Raw genomic sequence first — 19,611 nt, 5'->3', positions numbered from 1 at the left:
AGTCAAAGCTATGGTTTTTCCAGTAGTCATCTATGGATGTGAGAGTTGGACTATAAAGAAAGTTGAGCGCTGAAGAATTGGTGCTTTTGAACTGTGGTGTTGGAGAAGACTCTTGAGAGTCCCTTGGACTGCAAGGAAATCCAACCAGTCCATCCTAAAGGAAATCAGTCCTGAATATTCACTGGAAGGACTGATGCTGAAGCTGAAACTCCAATACTTTGGGCACCTGATGCAAAGAACTGACTCATTGGAAAAGACCCTGATGCTGGGAAAGATTGAAGGTGAGAGGAAAGGGGGATGACAGAGGATGAGATGGTTGGATGGCATCACCAACTGGATGGACAAGAGTTTGAGTAAACTCTGGGAGTTGGTGATGGACAAGGGAGGCCTGGTATGCTGCAGTCCATGGGGTCGCAAACAGTTGGATACGACTGAGTAACTGAACTGAACTGAAGTGTAAATCTAACAAAGTAGGTATAATTCTATATGAAGATAACTATAAAACTATGATAAAGGATTTAGAGGAAATCTAAATGAATAAAGAGATATTCCATTCTCATGCACAGGAAATCTCAATATTCTTAAGATGTCAGTTCTTCTCAACCTGCTCTGTAGACATAATGAAATTTAGATCAAAATCCAAAAGAGTTATTTGGTAGATATTAATAAACTGACTCTAAAGTTTGCATGGGAATATAAAAAATTCAGAGTAGCCAATACAGTACTGAAGAAAAAAAAAGTAAGAGGACTGATACTACCTAATTTACTGTAAAGCTATACAATAATCAAGACAGTATAGATGAAAGAGTAGGCAAAAAGAAACAAAATAGAGACCACAGAAATATGCCCACACTTTCTTCTTTGATCGAAAAAAGCAAATGCAATTCAATGGCGAGAGATTGTCCTTCGAACAAATAGTGCTTGAGGTACCGGACATCCATATGCAAGAAAATGAACCGAGACAAGACCTTACACCTTTCTCAAAATATTAACTCAAAGTGGATCACAGACCTCCTATGGATCCTCCCTTCCCCTTTCCTCAGATGAGACCTATTCCTCCTCTGGTCTCATCTTAAACATCTTTTCCCCTAGCAAACAGTTCTCATTTGGCCAAAAATGGACCCTAATAACCCCCACATTTAAAAACATAATTTCATGGGTTTTCAATGATAACGCACCTTAATATATTTAGGGAAGAGCCTGAGTCTAGTCTGTGGCTTTAAGAGGTGAAACAAAAGCATCTGAGGGGGGAAGAAAATGAAGCAAAACAAAACAACCAAGTCCCAGTCAGCCATATGTGTGTGATCAGCTTTCCAAGTACAAATGTATCTGGCCGGACAGCCACCTGGACCCCAGTGAGGACTCCCAGACCCCGATCCCATGTCACAACCAAAACAAAGTTAAAATGACCCCTGGGAAGGTTGACAGGTCATCACAGCTGTTCTGGTGTGGATGCGGGCAGATTCCTGGAGGTGATAGTGACTATTACGGTAGGAACAGCTCTGGCGCATTAAATAGGTATTAAAGAATAGTCCAGCTGCGCGTGAAGAGTCACTTGGGCCTGGGAGACAGAGCTGAAGGGTCAAAGCCAAGGTTAAGGTTTGAATTGAGAACATGTTTGCCCCTCCCTCAAGAGTGCAAGACAGGAGAAGAGGCAAGCATTTCATCAAAATTAGAGCCCAAGGTGGAAAGAAAAAATAGCCATCGTCTCCTTTTTTCAAACAAAATTCAATGAAGTGGCAAGCATCTCAGCTAAAGGTGGTGATAATTGCATCCATCATCTGTAAGCAACTGAGTTTGCCTGTGTCAGAGAGGTGTAGATGGCAGGCTTAGATTTTAATTCTTTGAAACCCAAGCTGAGAGGCAGAGATCCAGACAGGGGATACGAGGTGGAAAGTGTAAACTGAAGAATGTCAGGCAGTGCAGGCAACAAGAGAAGGTGATAATAGTCCTTCTCCTCAGGGTCCCCAAACACCGGGGGTGGCCTCAAGCTAGGCTGAGTCTGGGGTTGGGGGGCTGGGGAGAACGCTGAACTACTGAACTCGTTGTATAAAGGACCACAGCCACCAGGCGCTTCTACTGCTGTCTGGACACTTGAGTCATCTGTCCTCTGCTTCAGACCTTCTAATACTATTACTGCATTTCCTCGGAGCAGTGGTTCACTCACTCATTCATCCATCCATTGATTGTTCATCCAACAAATATTCGCTGGAACCAGGCACTGGGGACACAGTGATGAAAAGGACAGACATCTTTGATCTCACTGATCTAAACTTCCAGGTGGGAAGACAGAAAGTGAACAGACAAATATACACACAAAATAATGTCAGGGAGTGATCAGTGCTGTGCAGGAAGCTAGGATAACCTAGGATAAAAGAATAGAAGGGGTAGGGGCGGTTTACATATGGGCTCAGTAAGATGTCCTGAGAGTAACGTGACTACATGTCATTTTTCCATGGTAATCCTATGCTGAACTTTATGAAGAACAGCCATACCACTTCCCACACTGGCTGCGCCATTTGACACTGTTGGATTTGTATTTTCAAAGGATTATTCTGGCTGCTGAGTGGAAAACAGATTGTAGGAGAACAGGAATGGAATGAGGGAACCCAGTGAGGGGGCTACTGCAGTGTTACAGTTGATGGAAAGCTGATTACAACACCCTCGGGCGACAGTGAGGAGAGGGGACTGGTGGGCCGAAGGCAAGAAACTGAAGGCACTAATCATGGAGATGCTGGGCTTGGTCCAGACCACCAGGCTCACCGCTACAGGAGCACAGCAAGCTCTGGGGACCACGGGCTGCTTCAATTCACACCCTGCTCGGTCAATGGTCTCCACGGGAACGCCGCTGAATTTGGCTGAAGGTTTGAGTGATGCTACAAACAACGTCTCACACACACAAGCATCCAGCTAAAGAAAGTGAGATGCAAGGTGGGCATGTCTTCTGGAAACCAAATCCCACGGGAAGACAGACACCAAGAGCCCCGGAAAGACATCGCTCTTCACAGATTGGGCTCTTCCGTTCCCCATGAAGTATGAGTTTGTGGCTGGACTTGGAAAGGCAGTTTTCTCTGTTGGAGAGAAACCTGCACGTCTTATCTGTGCTTAGGCACAGGGATCGGGAAAGATTTGGAGACAGAGGGAGCTGTTATTTCTCAGCCTTTAGGTTGTTTCCAACTGTGTTCTGTCCTTTCCTCTCTGAGAAAACCCAGCACACCTTTCCTCAGTCCATCTAAACACTCATGAAAACTGTTTTGTTAATAATGACATTTAATAAATGACTTCTGTTTCACCTTTTAAGAATAGGATCCACAAATCCATCCTGGGACCTAAAGAGTTCTTGAACATTTAAAATGACAATCATGACAGTTAAGATCACCGGGCTAAACCACTTCAGAAAATAAGAGGAGTGTGTTTATTTTACCACAGTGATCAATTTCAGACTAAGAGTATAATACCAGAGGCTAAAGGAGTTAAGCCTTGATGAAAACTAAGACCAGTCCAATTCCCTGCTAGCCAATTAGCAGCTTTTCGTTTGCAGAAGAAGAATTTAACCCCTGTAGAAAAGTCTTTGAACCAAAACCACAAAATCTTATTGCTGATTGTCTACTGAAATTTACTCTCCAGTTGGATTACACATGATCCCAGAGGCTCAGATGAGAATGGTGGACAGGGAACTCTCACCAAAACAGCCAGCAATGCATAAATAAGTAGATAAAGCAACTGGACAAAAAACAACAACAACACACACACACATGAGGGGACCTATAAGGGTTTTATTTCTTCACCAAAATGCTTGTTTTTCATTCTAAAATTTTTCACAAGATATTTATATGTTTCCAGGCTTGTCCATGTAGCAGAAACAGTAATCATTTTTATTGAAGTGTTCAGTTTACATTATACAACACCTCATTTCTCTGATTCATTGTACAAGATCTCATTTAAAATGAAAAAGACCCCATTTTGTAGATGTGAAAGGGTTCCTCAAATCACGTGTCTTCATCATAAACATTTTGGACTGCAAGGACCTCAGAAGTCAGTCATTAAATGATTTTGTTTTGGTTTTAGGGACACGGGAAGGAGAGTTTTAAAATAAAGACAATATTTTTATAAAAAAGAATGAGGGTGTTCATATTGTAACTTGAGGGCTTTGTGGTCCTAAGGAAAAGCAGTATAGCATAACTGTTCATGCTCAAGGTCAGGTATTACTGACCCTGGCTTCTTAGGCCCATGTAACCTCTGGGAAGCTCAGTAAACTGAACCTCAGTTTTACTAATATGCATTATGGGAAAAACATTACTCTCGGGGAGGCTGTGAAAATGGAATGTAATACTGCACATGATGTGGTTCACCCAGTGCCTGTCCACACCTCTCCTGGTACTCAGGAGAGATGACCACTGGGATGACTCTTGTTCATACACTCAGAATTCCTAGAAGCCTGTGGGGTAAGGGGTCACATAGTCCAGATGGAGCTGCCAAGTTTGAGCTTACAGGGTCTACTATTGCTGCTTAATAAGTATAAGGGGCTTCGAAATCAGTACAGGACCTCGGCAAGAAAGTCAGCTAGGACAGGTGAAGAAATACAAGAGAGTTTCTTCCATTCTTGGCTCCTAAAGACTGCTGTTGGTGAATACCCTCTTGGGCTCTTACAGGATGCTCCATCTAATCATTTCTCTGTGATGCACCATTAGTCCAACCTTTACAAACAAAGTATTTCTTTTTTAACCACTTGGTTGCCCAACCTATTTTTAGAACTCAAGCACTCTTAGATTTTCTTTGTCAAATTTTACTTCATCATTTTTTTCAATCACCTCTAGTCTAAAAGTATTAGACAATCCATAATTTATCTTTAAATCTAGTAATTTAAAATTTATCTTATTTCAAAACTTTGATATCCTTTGACTGTTTTGTGTCTCCTAGTTCCACTAGAATAGACTCTGTTTCATGATGAAATTTCATCAACCTTTTGCATCACCTCTCCTATTCCAAAAGCATTCTATCAGTCATGCTGCTGCTGCTAAGTCACTTCAGTCATGTCCGACTCTGTGCGACCCCATAGACAGCAGCCCACCAGGCTCCCCCATCCCTGGGATTCTCCAGGCAAGAACATTGGAGTGGGTTGCCATTTCCTTCTCCAATGCATGAAAGTGAAAAGTGAAAGGGAAGTCGCTCAGTCGTGTCCGACTCTTAGCGACCCCATGGACTGCAGCCAACCAGGCTCCTCTGTCCATGGGATTCTCCAGGCAAGAGTACTGGAGTGGGGTGCCATTGCCTTCTCCTCTATCAGTCATAGTTCATCTTTAATTCTAATACTTTCAGATTTATTTTGAAACACTGATATCTTTTGACTGTTGATAACTACTAGTTGTACTAGAAAAGAAGCTGTTTCATGAACCCAATAAAATTTTGATTCATTGAATGAATGTGAAGTGTATAAAGGGGTAGAAATTTTGGAGTTTAAAATTACTAACTAAAGAATACATGCTGACCCATGCAATTGAAATGTCTATCTGTGGACTGTCAAGAATGATGAAGAGGTACCCCTGTAAGGATAGTGAATGTGGTCCCATGGAGCGTATGACTTCATGACTTTTACATAAACTCACCACACAGAAATATTTTCCACTTCTCTTTTTCTCATTTTCCCCAACCCTCCCCCTCCACTCCAACAAATATCACTGAGAAAGTATACTTATTATCACTAATGCTGTTTCATCACCAAAATAATTTCTGCTAGAGTCTTTCTAGAGATTCTCAAACAGCACCCTTCTTGGCAAAAATTCTGAACTGGTTGAGAAATAAGACAAAGTTCTCCTTTGTCAGAATGTCTCAAATAGGGACTTCTCTGGTGGTCCAGTGGCTAAGACTCTGTCCTCCCAATGCATGAGGCCCAGACTTGATCCCTGGTCAGGGAACTAGATCCCACATGCCGAAACTAAGAGTTCCCATGCTGCAACTAAAGATCCCACATGCTGCAATGAAGACCCGGTACCGCCAAATAAACAATACGTACATGAGTAAAGTCTCAGATACTTCTAGGGCTTCCCTGGTGCCTCAAATGGTTAAGGAGCCCCCTGCAACATGGGAGACCTGGGTTCCATCCTTGGGCTGGGAAGATCCCCTGGAGGAGGGCACAGCAACCCACTCCAGTATTCTCGCCTGGAGAATCCCCATGGACAGAGGAGCCCGGCGGGCTACAGTCCATGGGGTTGCAAAGAGTCAGACACGACTGAGCGACTAACCACACAGATCCTACTGACAGTTCAGATGTCACTGCGTGCGTGCTCAGCCACTTCAGTCGTGTACAACTCTTTGAAACCCTCTGGCCTGTAGCCCTCCAGGCTCCTCTGTCCATGGGATTTCCCAGGCAAGAATACTGGAGAGGGTTGCCGTGCCCTCCTCCAGGGGATCCTTCTGACCCAGAGATTGAACCCGCATCTCCTGTGTTGCAGCCAGATTTTTACCATCAGCGACACCTGGGAAGACCAGATATCACTAACAACCCCCAAATCTGTTTTCTGTCTTTAGGAAATCACATTTTCTAGGCTCCCTTGAAGTTGGGAGGCTCTGGGATGAGAATGGGTGTAATATCTCTACTTGCAGACCAAGCCTATACAACCTCCCATTCTCACTTCTCAATTCTCTCTTGCCCTTCTTATGGGCAGGGATGGCAAACATCAGAGATCCTACAGGTCACATGTTGAAGAGAGCAGAGCAGTGTGATCCCATGAGGGAGAGCCATCCCCTGATCTGAATACCAGCCTTGTATCACCAGGAGATGAAGATGTAGACTACTTCTCCTTGGTCACTAGATGTTTGATGTCTTCTATTACTATAGTTTAGCCTAACTTCACGAATGATAAAGCTGGTTGTAAAGACCATATCTTTTATCTATTGGAAGGAAAACTTCAGCAGAAGTAATGTTATCCACTCAGCACCTCTGCCCAGGGTTTCCCCACGCCTCATCCCCATCCTGGCAGGAGCCCTGCAGAAAGCCTGCCCAGTGACCCTCCCTGGAATTACAAATAAGCTCTGGAGAGCTGCTTTTGGAAAACACTTTGGAATAGTTATTTATGGAAGAGTGAGAGGAATAAGATTGCAGAGTAGAGATAAAAGGGAATAAAGAAGTAAAGCAAGAAGGAGTAGGAAAATAAGTTCCTTCTCTACGAGCCTGAAATCTAACCCTGATTCGCTCCCAACCCCACTTCTGCTCCTTGGACTAGATTTTGGCATTCTGTCCACGTGCTCCCCAGCATCCCATCTTGGCTTGCCCTGGATTGATCTTTTCCATCTCAGCCCACACAGCTGGGAGTTCTGCAGAAGCAGAAACCTGCCAAAAACAATAGTTTTCCTAAATGTCCAACAGCAAGGGAATTGGCTTATATATTATGAAGCATCTGGTCAATGGGGAATTATTCAATCATTAAACATGATCAACCTGAAACCTTTGTAACGACACGGAAAATGTCCCTGAAATAATGTTACTAAAGTTTTCCTTTCCTAAAAGCAAATCATAAAAGTACATAGGCGATATGGCAACAACTTGGAAAAAAATGTACGTGGGGAATAAAGCTATGGATTAAATTTCGAGAAAGAAAAGCAATTGTTGGGTTAGAGTAGTGGGACTCAACAATCCTGTATTGTTTCCTTAAAGCTATTCTATGCTTAAATGACGGGCTACTCAGATGACTCAGTGGTAGAGAATCCTCATGCCAATGCAGGCGATGCAGGAGACAAGGGTTCCATCCCTGGGTGGGGAAGATCCCCTGGAGAAGGGAATGGCCACCCACTCCAGTATTCTTGCCTGGAGAATCCCATGGACGGAGGAGTCTGGTGGGCGACAGTCCACAGGGTCACAAAGAGTCAGACACGACTTAGCAACTGAGCAAGCACACACACAAATGCTTAAACGATAAAAGAAATGGCTTTGCCATCCCTACTCAACAAAACTAGAAGAGAGAGGACACTCACCCCTCCCTGCCTTTAGAGGAATCGTCCCGGTGGACAGCAGAGAGGAGCCTGGCAGAGCTGGGAGAGCAACCGAGCTCCAGATGCCCCACAGTCTGCACTGATTTCCAGTCTAAGCATAAGACCTGCTGTCGCTTCCATATGTCCTCGCTTTATTTTTAAGTCTTTTGAGATTCTAAGCATTTTGCATTTGGAAAGTGGTATTGTCTCCCTTAGTAAATCAGACACCCAAAGAGAAATACTCCGGACAATCTTTCTTCTGATGGTTCCAGTTAACGTGACATTATTTAAAAGGGCCAGGGGAAAATCCATGTCATGTGAAAAGACTCATGTAACTCTTTGTTGACAAAACTTGTGAACGTGGGCTTTGTATTCCTGTCACTGTTCAGGACGGTATTTGAGATGAGGTCCACTTTCTTGTCAAGTCACGTCACCTTCTTGTCATGTATGTGGAGAATGCACACATGAAAAAGATCCTAAGACTTCCCTGGTGGTCCAGTGGTCAAGATGCCTTCCAATCAAGGGGTGTGGGTTCAAGCCCCGGTCAGGGAGCTATGATCCCATATGCCTCATGGCCAAAATATCAAAACACAGAACAGAAACAATTTGGTAATAAAATCAGTAAAGACTTTAAAAATGATATACGTCAAAAAAATCTTAAAAAAAAAAAAAGAATCCAGTACCAGTAAGATGCAAGTTAATGAACATTGCATATGTTTCCTACTTCAAAACATGTCAGATATCAAAAGCTGAGTTTATCACCACCGTCCCTGTCTCCATCACAACAGCTCTGTCCTCTCAGATAAAGGACAGTGGCAATGTGCTGTGGTCATTCGTGTTCCAAGCCCTGGGCTTGGCTTCCCTAACGTGCGATCTGTGAGGGGAACGTTCCTCGGATTTGAACTCCTGGCTTCCAGGCTTTGCAGATGCCCATGGAGCTAACGCAACTGCAGTCGCTCAGTCGTGTCCGACTCTTTGCGACCCCATGAACCGCAGCACGCCAGGCCTCCCTGTCCATCACCAACTCCCAGAGTCCACCCAAACCCATGTCCATTGAGTTGGTGATGCCATCCAACCATCTCATCCTCTGTCGTCCCCTTCTCCTCCTGCCCTCAATCCTTCCCAGCATCAGGATCTTTTCAAATGAGTCAGCTCTTCGCATCAGGTGGCCACACGTGCAATCTGTGAGGGGAACTTTCTTCGGATTTGAACTCCTGGCTCCAGGCTTTGCAGACGCCCATGGAGCTACTGCAAATGCAGACAAAGCCCTGAGATAAAAGGCCCCGCCGCACACCGCCACAGGGAGCCTGTTAGACAGAAGACTCCAGAGTGACAGCTGAACAAACTGTAGGTATTCTCGCTCAGGGGGACGAAGACTAAGAAAAATGTAGGCGGCCACAGGATGAGATTAATGAATTTTTGACTGGGGAATTTGGCCTGAAAACTCATTTCTCACTTCAGGGGTGGGCAGGAACAAATCACGGCAGCTGACAGATGCGTGCAAGGTACGGGAAGGCGCTGCCAGCAGGGGCAAGGCTTGCCCAAGACAGCAGTCTTCCCGGTGGCCTCACACTCAGCCCTGCTCGCGGCTGGCCGGAGCTGGTCTTGGCCCCAGAAAAAAACCACTTCACCCCTTTTGCAACCTCCTTGCCCACCCCTAGACCTCTTTTCTGATCTTGCTCCATGTAAAGTAGAATTGTCCAAATCACTACTCCTTTCCTTGTCTTCAGTCGCACTCCCTTCTTCCCCTATATTAACACTTGTTGCACTTTCTAGTACAGTAAGCCCCAGACATACGAACCATCAAGGTGCAAACTTTCAAAGATGTGAACATGCGTTCCCCCGTGCAATCACACAAGTTAGTTCGCGGGACTGGCGTACACTGTCAGATGCATATATCGTCTGCTAGTGGTGCTGAACTGTACGATTAGAAACGTTCTCTTTATTTTTTTGCGTTTGTATGTATCATTTGTGTGAAAAGCATTATAAACCTATCACAGTACAGTACTATATAGCCAATAGTGTTAGTTGCGTACCTACGCTAACTTTGTTGCACTTTTGAACATACTGGACTTATGAACACACTCGTGGAATGAAATTCTTTCATATGTGGGGGACTTACTTGAATTGTCTATTTATTATGCTAGTTTTCGCCATTATGCTTTAAGTCTTCTTTGAGGACAATGACTTTTTCACACCTATCTCTGTATGCAATGCCTAGTAGTGTGTTTGGCACCCAGGAGGCGTTCACTAACCCTCTGTCGTATTAGTGCTGACTTTCTAGCATAGAGACAAGCAGAGTTGCCTCCCAAGTTTGGAAGGCCCAAGAGTGACAAGAAGAGTTGTATTGGTCCCCAACTCTAACTCATGTGTGCGTGCTCAGTTGCTCAGTCGTGTCTGACTCTGCAACCCCATGGACTGCAGCCCATCAGGCTCCTCTTTGCATGGGGAGTCTCCAGGCAAGAATACTGGAGTGGGTTGCCATGAGCTCCTCCAGGGGATCTTCCCAACTCAAGGATCAAACACTTGACTCTTGCGTCTCCTGCACCAGCAGGCGGATTCTGTTCCACTAGAGCCACCTGTCCCCAGCAAAAACTAGCAGCCAATAATGGTGTATTGAAAATGGAATGCATCTTGATGCTAGTCTCCCCAGAGATGCTTGATCTCTGCAACCTCCTCACAGATGTTCCTCTAGCAACACCCAGTGAGAGAGCGGAAGAGCTATACATTTGTGCACCACAAGAAATAATCCTTGTAATCACCCCCTGCTAGCATCCTGATTCTCTTCAGCTCACCACGGAATCTGTGCAAGCCCAGGACGTCACAGAACACTGGAGGTAGAAACACACCTGGAAGGCTCCACATCACACCGACACTCAATCAGCTAGCAACTGGTGGCACTAATGTGAACACCTCCATGCCAAGCAGGGATGGAGACGGTCTGTTAGCTAGAATCGCTTGGGAAGATTTCACATGAGCGTTTAGCTGCATCTTCCACATGACCATCATACCCTCAAGAGTGTTTTGTTTTGTTTTTTTTGAAGTTTATTGACAGGGACTTCCCTGGTAGTCTAGTGGTTTAAAAAAAAAAAAAATCCACCTGCCAGTCCAGGGGACACGGGTTCGATCTCTGGTCCAGGAAGACCCCACATGGCACAGAGCACCTGAGCTTGTGTGCCACAACTGCTGAGCCCAAAGTCCCCAAACAGAAACCACAACAGTGAGAAGCCTGTGGCCTGCAACAAAGAGGAGCCCCTGTTGGCCGCAACAAAGACCACGCCAGCCAAGACCATGCCACAACCTTGACCACACCAAGAAAAGCCCACGCCAGCAACCAAGACCAAGCACAATCTAGATAAACAAAATTTAAAAATGTTTACTGACATATAGTTGATCATACGCTTTTTCATATTGAAATGGAAAATTGTTATTTTATACATGGAAAGATCATTTTCTTCTTTAAAATTTTGTAGTGAAAATTCCAGTTTATGATTTAAAAATCTAGTAAGAAAAGGCTTCCCAGGCAGAGACACAGGAGATTCGGGTTTGATCCCTGGGTCGGGAAGATCCCCTGGAGAAGGGAATGGCAACCCACTCCAGTATTCTTGCCTGGAGAATCCCATGGACGGAAGAGCCTAGTGGGCTACAGTCCATGGGGTCACAAAGAGTCAGACACGACTAAGCACTCAGGCACACAAGGAAAGGCTGAGTAAATGAAATGTGAAAATATAAAAATCCACATTGGAGAATCAAAAAAATTCTGTAGCTGACATTGGTCACCATATACAGTTACAAATTTCTTTTTTCTTGTGATGAGAAGTTTTAAGATCTGCTCTCCTAGCAACTTTCAAATATGCTCTATGGTATTATTAACTTTAACCACTATGCTATAGGTTATATCCCCATGACTTACTTATTTTAATTACTTAAAAATATTCTCTAATAAAACACTGATTCCACCAAAAGAACATTAGACACACTTGGAAATTTTGTAATGAGAATTAACCCTGTGATTTTTGCCTTTTTTCAGAATGCCAGTGCTTTTTCTGTACTTATGAGTTAAGTTCAAACAAGCTCTTACCAAGAGAGTAAGTCTTAATCAGTACAAGGCCACTCATATTAAAAGGGGTATTTTAAGGATATTAAGTGTTTTGGCTCAGTAAGAAGTTGGACAAAGAAGAAAGCAGTGAGTTATGAAAAAGTACTGGTATATCAAAGGCAAGAATAATGGAGTGGGGATCTTCTCAACCCAGGGACAGATCCCAGGCCTCCTGCATTGCAGGCAGTCTGTTTACCACCAGGGAAGACCCCATATCAAAGGTGAGTGGTCTTGAAATTCGCTGGTAGATCATGAAGGAACTAAGAGATAATCACTGTTCTAGAGGACCACTGAAGTGTTTTACAAGAATATTGCAGAGCTCAAAGGAAACAAAACAGGTTGGCAATTAGAGGGAAAAAAATCATGGGCTTCAGAAGTTTATTTTGAGCTCACTAGCAGCAGCAGCAGTAGCATGAGTTTGCATGGAACTGAGAGTTTCTCAAGACATGGGATTTTGAGTGCTAAATCCTGGACAATCTCAGACTAACTAAAATGGCTAGTAGCCCTACTTTCTACATCTGGAAGTTACTAGCTAGAGGACCTCATTCCAATTACTTCCCCAAACTTCAGTTTTCTTCCCTCTGAAATGGAAAGAAGAGATTGTTGTAAAATTTTTAAATGTAAGTCAAGTTCCTGGAACATTCAGGTTGTATTTGGCAATCATATTTACTGATGCAAATATTCAGCATGAAGACCAAAATCTCACCCAGACTCTATATTTGATCTCTGATCAATTGAAGAAGGAATTTGTATTATTTTACTACATTCTTTTTCATGTGGCCAAGTACACTCTTCACGTTTCAAAATGTTTTCAGTGGGGTTGTGAAAATACTGCAAATGCTGTCCATTGCCTAGAATCTGAAAATAGTCATTGATTTCTTTTTTTTTAATTTTACATAATTGTATTAGTTTTGCCAAATATCAAAATAAATCCACATTGACTTCTTTTGAATTTTTTTTAAATGATTTGATGTTGATTCCAAAGAAGAGTAAATATTCCCTCTTTCTGAAACTCCATGCATTCTGAGAACTCTTCAGTGGGACTGAAGCACACTATCAGTGAACTACAGACAAATCCAGATTGATGTCAATATCTGAAGATGGTGATAGGGATGGGGCAGGACACCGGGCCACCAGTGGTTCCGTTAGATGCAAGTCTGCACTGTAAACAAAGCCAATCCTTTGGGTCAATATGAAAGACATTGGAAGGTAGGGGCAACTCAGAAAAGATATTTCAGTAATTACATGAGGAGGGTCATGGTTCCTGTGACTGACTGGGATCCGAGACTGGCTTTAGTCTCAATAAGGAACTGTAATCAGAATCGGGAAAAAAAAGGTACAAGGTTGTCAGAAAGGAGCAGGTTAGTACTGCTGGCAGTGAAGCGCGGTTGGGGCAGGTAGGGAGTAACACATGGATGGGACCAGGTGCAGGTGAAATCTGATGCCTTCAAAAGGTTTTCCTGAAAATTTTATCTCAATGTCCTTAGTTATTTTTAATCAACTTGTGGGAGGATCTTAAAGCCCCATGTCTACTATTTTTCATTTTTTGTCTGGAAAGACACGTGTTTCTTAACCAACCTCATTTCAAATGCATCTGAGAAAACAAGCTGGATGCAGAAGAGAGCCCTAAGTACCTCCCTCCGCCTTACGTCATGCCTAACATGATGAACATGAAGATAATTCGTGAGAGTGGACAAATTTTTTCAAAAATTGTATCCCAACAATAAAATGATCCACAATCAAACAAATGACCTCAATAAGAAACAAAAAGAAGGCAAAGCTAAAGAGACTGATGTCTTTGAATAGTGAAGTCTCTAGAAACTCAAATTTCAGGCGGCATAAGGAGAAGGGGATGACAGCATACAAGAAAGGGAAGGAACTGGCTTGAATCTCTAAGAATGATATTAAAGTATCTAAAATTCTCAAATAGCTGAGAAGAGTCAACCATGTTAAGAGAGCAAGCACGCGTATTTTTTGTTATATTGAAAGTAAATAGAATAACAAGAAATGTACTTATCAGCCACCTGGGCTACAGATGTAGTATTAACAGATGCTGTAAGAGAGAAAAGTACTGTTTGAATTCTGCATTAGAATACTTTGTCGGCAAGCATGATTTCTATCTTGAAAAGGGTAGAATAAATATTGACAAATGAGTGAGGTCCAATAAGGCAGTCCCTGACATCGCTGAAGTGGTTTGGTTCCCTGGCTGTAAAAACACATATCGTGGTCGAGTATTCTTCAAGAATGAACAATGCTTCATGGAGTTATGGAGACTAGATAAATGTGTTCCCACTTATCTAAAAAAGATGCAGATAGAGCTTGTCATTTATGGACTAGTGAGCTTGACATCAGATCCACACAACTTTCTGCAATGGAATATTAATAGGTTGAATTGTGAGCACACAGGGGGATGTGGAGAACACTAGGAGATACCAGGGGACCCTTCAAGAACAAACCGTACCCAAGTGATTCCTCTCTCTCTCTCTCCATTAGATGATGAAATAAACGTTTCAGATGAATCTGAATTGCAGGAAAGCCTTCGACAAAGTCTCTCACTATAGTCTTATAGAAGAAATAGAAATGTCTAGAGAGAGAGAGACAAAGACTAAACTCCCACTCACTGAACGACCTCGCCAAAGAGAATAAATTAATGCATTTCGTCTGCATCGGGGAGGTCTGTTCAGCAATTTAATCAATAACAGATGGTACCACTTTGATCAGACACATGAGCTGTATGTTAAGGGTAGAGGTACTCAATATATTGAACAGCAATTTCTTGATGTTATTTTAGAGGGAACGTATCTGGAAGTCATGTTGCTTTTTGAAACCAACAACAACCAAAAAAACTAATTTAACTATTTTACTCAGTCAGTTAAGCACTATTAAATACAGCTGTAATTGTGTTAGAAAAAAATATATGAGTTAAATCTTGAGGAAATTCTATCAACTTAACTTATTCACTGAATTGAAAAGAAATCACAGGGATTAACTTTAGAAGTGTAGTCGTGAGAACTCCAGGCTTAATGGGAACATAGTCTGAAAAGCCTTGTGTTGTGCTGTTAAAAGCAAGACTACAGGCCCAAAATGGAGTCACTTGTGCTAAGCCCCACATCACCGAACCAACGTTTATAGTTTCAGCTCTCCCAGAAATGAAATCTCAAACCAGTCAATCAGGAATCATCTGATCAGCACTAGTTAAGTAAACCGCCTGATCAACCCCCTGCCATCCCTTAAAGGAATATCATGTATGAAACGAGTTGCCAGTCCAGGTTCGATGCAAGATACTGGATGCTTGGGGCTGGTGCACTGGGACGACCCAGAGGGATGGAATGGGGAGGGAGGAGGGAGGAGGGTTCAGGATGGGGAACACATGTATACCTGTGGCGGATTCATTTGGATATTTGGCAAAACTAATACAGTTATGTAAAGTTTAAAAATAAAATAAAATTAAAAAAAAACTGTAATCTCTGAAAACTCTTACTTGACATTGAGACAGAAGACGGTAAAGATGACTCAAGACAGAAAGTAAACATGTTGATGTTGGACAAAAAGCAACAAAATTCTGTAAAGCAATTATACTTCAATTAAAAAATAAACTTTAAAAAAAAAAAAGAAAAATGAACAATCAAAAAAAAAAAAAGGAAAGTAACCTTGTAAAAACCAACCTGGTTTTTCACATAGCACAATTTCTTTGTTCCTGCTCCCCTCTTTATAAAAGTTTTTCATTTTGTACAGCTCCTTGGAGCTTTATTCTATCTGCTACATTGGATACTGCTGGATTTGAATTGATTTCTGCTCAAATAAACTTCTAAAAAATGTTTAATTTGCCTCAGTTTATCTTCTTATAGTACTTAGTATTAAGCTGTTTAGTCTCTTTTTCAGAAGGAAGATTTTAAAAGGACTGGAAAAGGATGGGTTGTGTCTGAACATCAGTATAAAAAGGTTTAAGGATTTTCACTAACCAACTGCTGAACACTGATGTTAGTGTTGTGAGAGGGGGGCTAGAATTTCAATTATGATCATGGGCTCTGTTAAATAAATATATTAGTGTATAAAACAAAGGACATGATGGTACCCTTGACTCTACCCTGATTTGTTTTGTTCTGAGACCCACACACCATGAAAGGTCTGGACAAGCAAGCATGTACTCAGTAGAGAAGGTTCAGGGTGGTGAAGAGACTAAATGATGAGATCACATGAGGAATGATGAAGGAAGGGGAGATTGCTGCCTTCAGTTACTTGAAAGCTGAGCTTAGAGAAAAAGGATCAGCACTAATTTATTCTCAAAGTGGACCGATGTGAGTGGGATCACGGGCACTGGGAAAGACTAGAGCTGAGTGAGACCCAGAGCCAAGGAAGAATAAGCTCATGGATGATCACTCTCAGAGCTACAACAGGTTTCTTTTTCTTTTTTTTTTGGTTTGCAAAGTCCAAAGTTGCGATTTTTTTTTAAAGGAAGGCAATGGGGGAGCCAAGGCACAAAGTCAAAATAATGAGAATCAGGAAGCCAACGACACGGGGTAGAAAGAGAGTCAGAAAATAGACATGATGAAAACTGTGGGCCAAGTCTGAGGAATTTGGGGGCCGCCAGGTGGCAGTGATTTTCCTTATGATTCCCCTGGCCAAGCTCAGGGACACAACCTGTGCATTTTAAGGGAATAAAAATAAAAGCACTGCTCACCCCAACCTCCCTACACTCACGTGAGAAGGGAGCTTCATAGCCGTGGTTTCGGAATGTGGAACTGACAAGCAATGTTTGAAGACAAAAGGAGTCAATTTCTGATTCACAACATTATGGCAAAACAAACACAAAAGCCCAACACTGACAACAAAGAAGAACAAACTCTAGTAACCAAAAAACAGGTAACAACTAAGATTCAGGGTCAAAATGGGAGGAGGAGCTGGGGGAGGCATGAGCAAAGAGGATGACAATGAGCAGATAGAGAGAAGGAAGCCAAGCTTGGAAAAAAGGAATCACTGTATCAAACGCCATGATGAATTTTAATGTAATTTCCCCATCACTTGGTGGGAAATGCTGTGTGTACTTAAAGGGGCCAAGGTTCTCAGGATAGAAATGTTCCTGAGGAGAATCACCTTTGGAACCATCCATTTCCTGCATACAGCATCAACCCTCCAACTGTAACTGCTTGGCACATGTCTGGGGAAATCTAAACATAAGGAGAAGGAAGCCAAGCTGGTCTGGAACAGACTGATCTGATTGTATTCCAACAGCTTTAACCTATCATGGTCTCAGTACTTCTGCCAAGGGACGCAAGATCTTCTCAAGGCAATGTCCCCACAACTGAAGAGAAAACAATCTGTTGACTATGAACTCCCATTCCTGCAGAGTGCAATTAACCTTGACTGAGAGGGTCAAGTCTTGGTAGACTCGAGTTCCAGGTTCACTGCAGTAAGTCCTGTCCAGTAGATTACGGCCCCTTTCAGTGTAACTGGTGTGGGCATTGCCTGAGTCCAGGTAAAACAGGTCAAGTCAGCAGTGAACCAGACCTTTAGCTTCAGAAGTATCACAGCCATGTGAAACAGACGTGTTTCTTCTTCACTTTTTGAAACTAGTGACCAAGCCTAATTAAAGTGTAACCGTGAGGAATAAATTACCAACAATATTGAACCATCTTTGATTATTACAGAGGATGAGTCACATAACAAAATTACTATCATCTTATCTGATCTCAAGAAGTTGCCCTTCTGGGCTTCCGAGACTCATATCCCTTGGGTTTGTCCCAGAAAGACTGCTGTGCAAGCTTCAATATTTATTCAAGGAATGGTTTAATAGGATTTCCAAATATATAAGGATCTTTCTGCCCAGGAGATAATGGAGAGTCAGATTCATTTTTTAACCTTTCTTTAACTGATCAGATCAGATCAGTCGCTCAGTCGTGTCCGACTCTTTGCAACCCCATGAATTGAAGCACGCCAGGCCTCCCTGTCCATCACCAGCTCCCGGAGTTCACTGAGACTCACGTCCATCGAGTCAGTGATGCCATCCAGTCATCGCATCCTCTGTCGTCCCCTTCTCCTCCTGCCCCCAATCCCTCCCAGCATCAGAGTCTTTTCCAATGAGTCAACTCTTCGCATGAGGTGGCCAAAGGACTGGAGTTTCAGCTTTAGCATCATTCCTTCCAAAGAAATCCCAGGGCTGATCTCCTTCAGAATGGACTGGTTGGATCTCCTTGCAGTCCAAGGGACTCTCAAGAGTCTTCTCCAACACCACAGTTCAAAAGCACCAATTCTTCAGCGCTCAGCCTTCTTCACAGTCCAACTCTCACATCCATACATGACCACTGGAAAAACCATAGCCTTGACTAGACGGACCTTTGTTGGCAAAGTAATGTCTCTGCTTTTGGATATGCTATCTAGGTTGGTCATAACTTTCCTTCCAAGGAGTAAGCGTCTTTTAATTTCATGGCTGCAGTCACCATCTGTAATGATTTTGGAGCCCAGAAAAATAAAGTCTGACACTGTTTCCACTGTTTCCGCATCTATTTCCCATGAAGTGATGGGACTGGATGCCATGATCTTCGTTTTCTGAATGTTGAGAAGCATAACCTTAATCACCAGAAGATATAAGAGCATGGCACAAGCTGAAGGATATTACAATTTGTTTCTATATTTCTGGAAGGTTGCTTTCTACCCATCATTCTCCCTAACTCATATGAGCTTATAGGTACCTAAAGCACCAACTGCATCAGGAGGTACAGGTCCAGAAAATGTGGAAGAAGCGAGGGAAGGCAGCAACTTTATACATTTATTTATCTGTTTGTTTACAGAGGACTTTGTTGGGAGCACAGAGAAGGAATATATATTCTTGACAGGAGCACAGGTGTCAGTCACAAATCTTCCTACAAGAAAACAACTGCTAGTAGATGTCAAATCTGAATTGCCTGAGAAAGAGGTAAATTTTCACGATACACTGAAAGGGACCATAATCTACCAGGCAGAACTTACTGCAGGAGAGGGGTTTCCTGCTTCAGGTTGACAAGGACAGAGGCGGCACTGGTGGTAGAATTCTGTGATTCAGTGAAAAGCATGAATCTTAGTAAAGGAACGGTCGTTTCTAGGGAAAAGAGAACAAAGAGTGGAAGAAGCATATGGAGAAAAACAGCACCAGAGTTGTGCGTGTCCTCCATGTGCTATTCATCAGAAACAGGCTGTGCTTCAACCCAGAGGCTGCTTTATCAGCAGGGTTCACACACAGGCATGACCTTGGTTTAAGTCAGTCAGTCAGTCCAAGACTTCAGTTCAGTTCAGTCATTCAGTCATGTCCAACTCTTTGCGACCCCATGGACTGCAGCACGCCAGGCTTCCCTGTCCATCACCAACTCCCAGAGCTTGCTCAAACTCATGTCCATCAAGTCATTGATGCCATCCAACCATCTCATCCTGTGTCGTCCCCTTCTCCTCCCACCTTCAGTCTTTCCCAGCATCAGGGTCTTTTCCAGTGAGTCAATTCTTCACATGAGGTGACCAAAGTATTGGAGCTTTAGCTTCAGCATCAGTTCTTCCAATGAATATTCAGGACTGAT

Source organism: Bubalus kerabau, chromosome 2 (assembly GCF_029407905.1).
Source record: "Bubalus kerabau isolate K-KA32 ecotype Philippines breed swamp buffalo chromosome 2, PCC_UOA_SB_1v2, whole genome shotgun sequence".
NCBI lineage: Eukaryota > Metazoa > Chordata > Mammalia > Artiodactyla > Bovidae > Bubalus > Bubalus kerabau.
The sequence above is the reverse complement of the archived record's forward strand: the minus strand, read 5'-3'. Positions refer to the sequence as shown.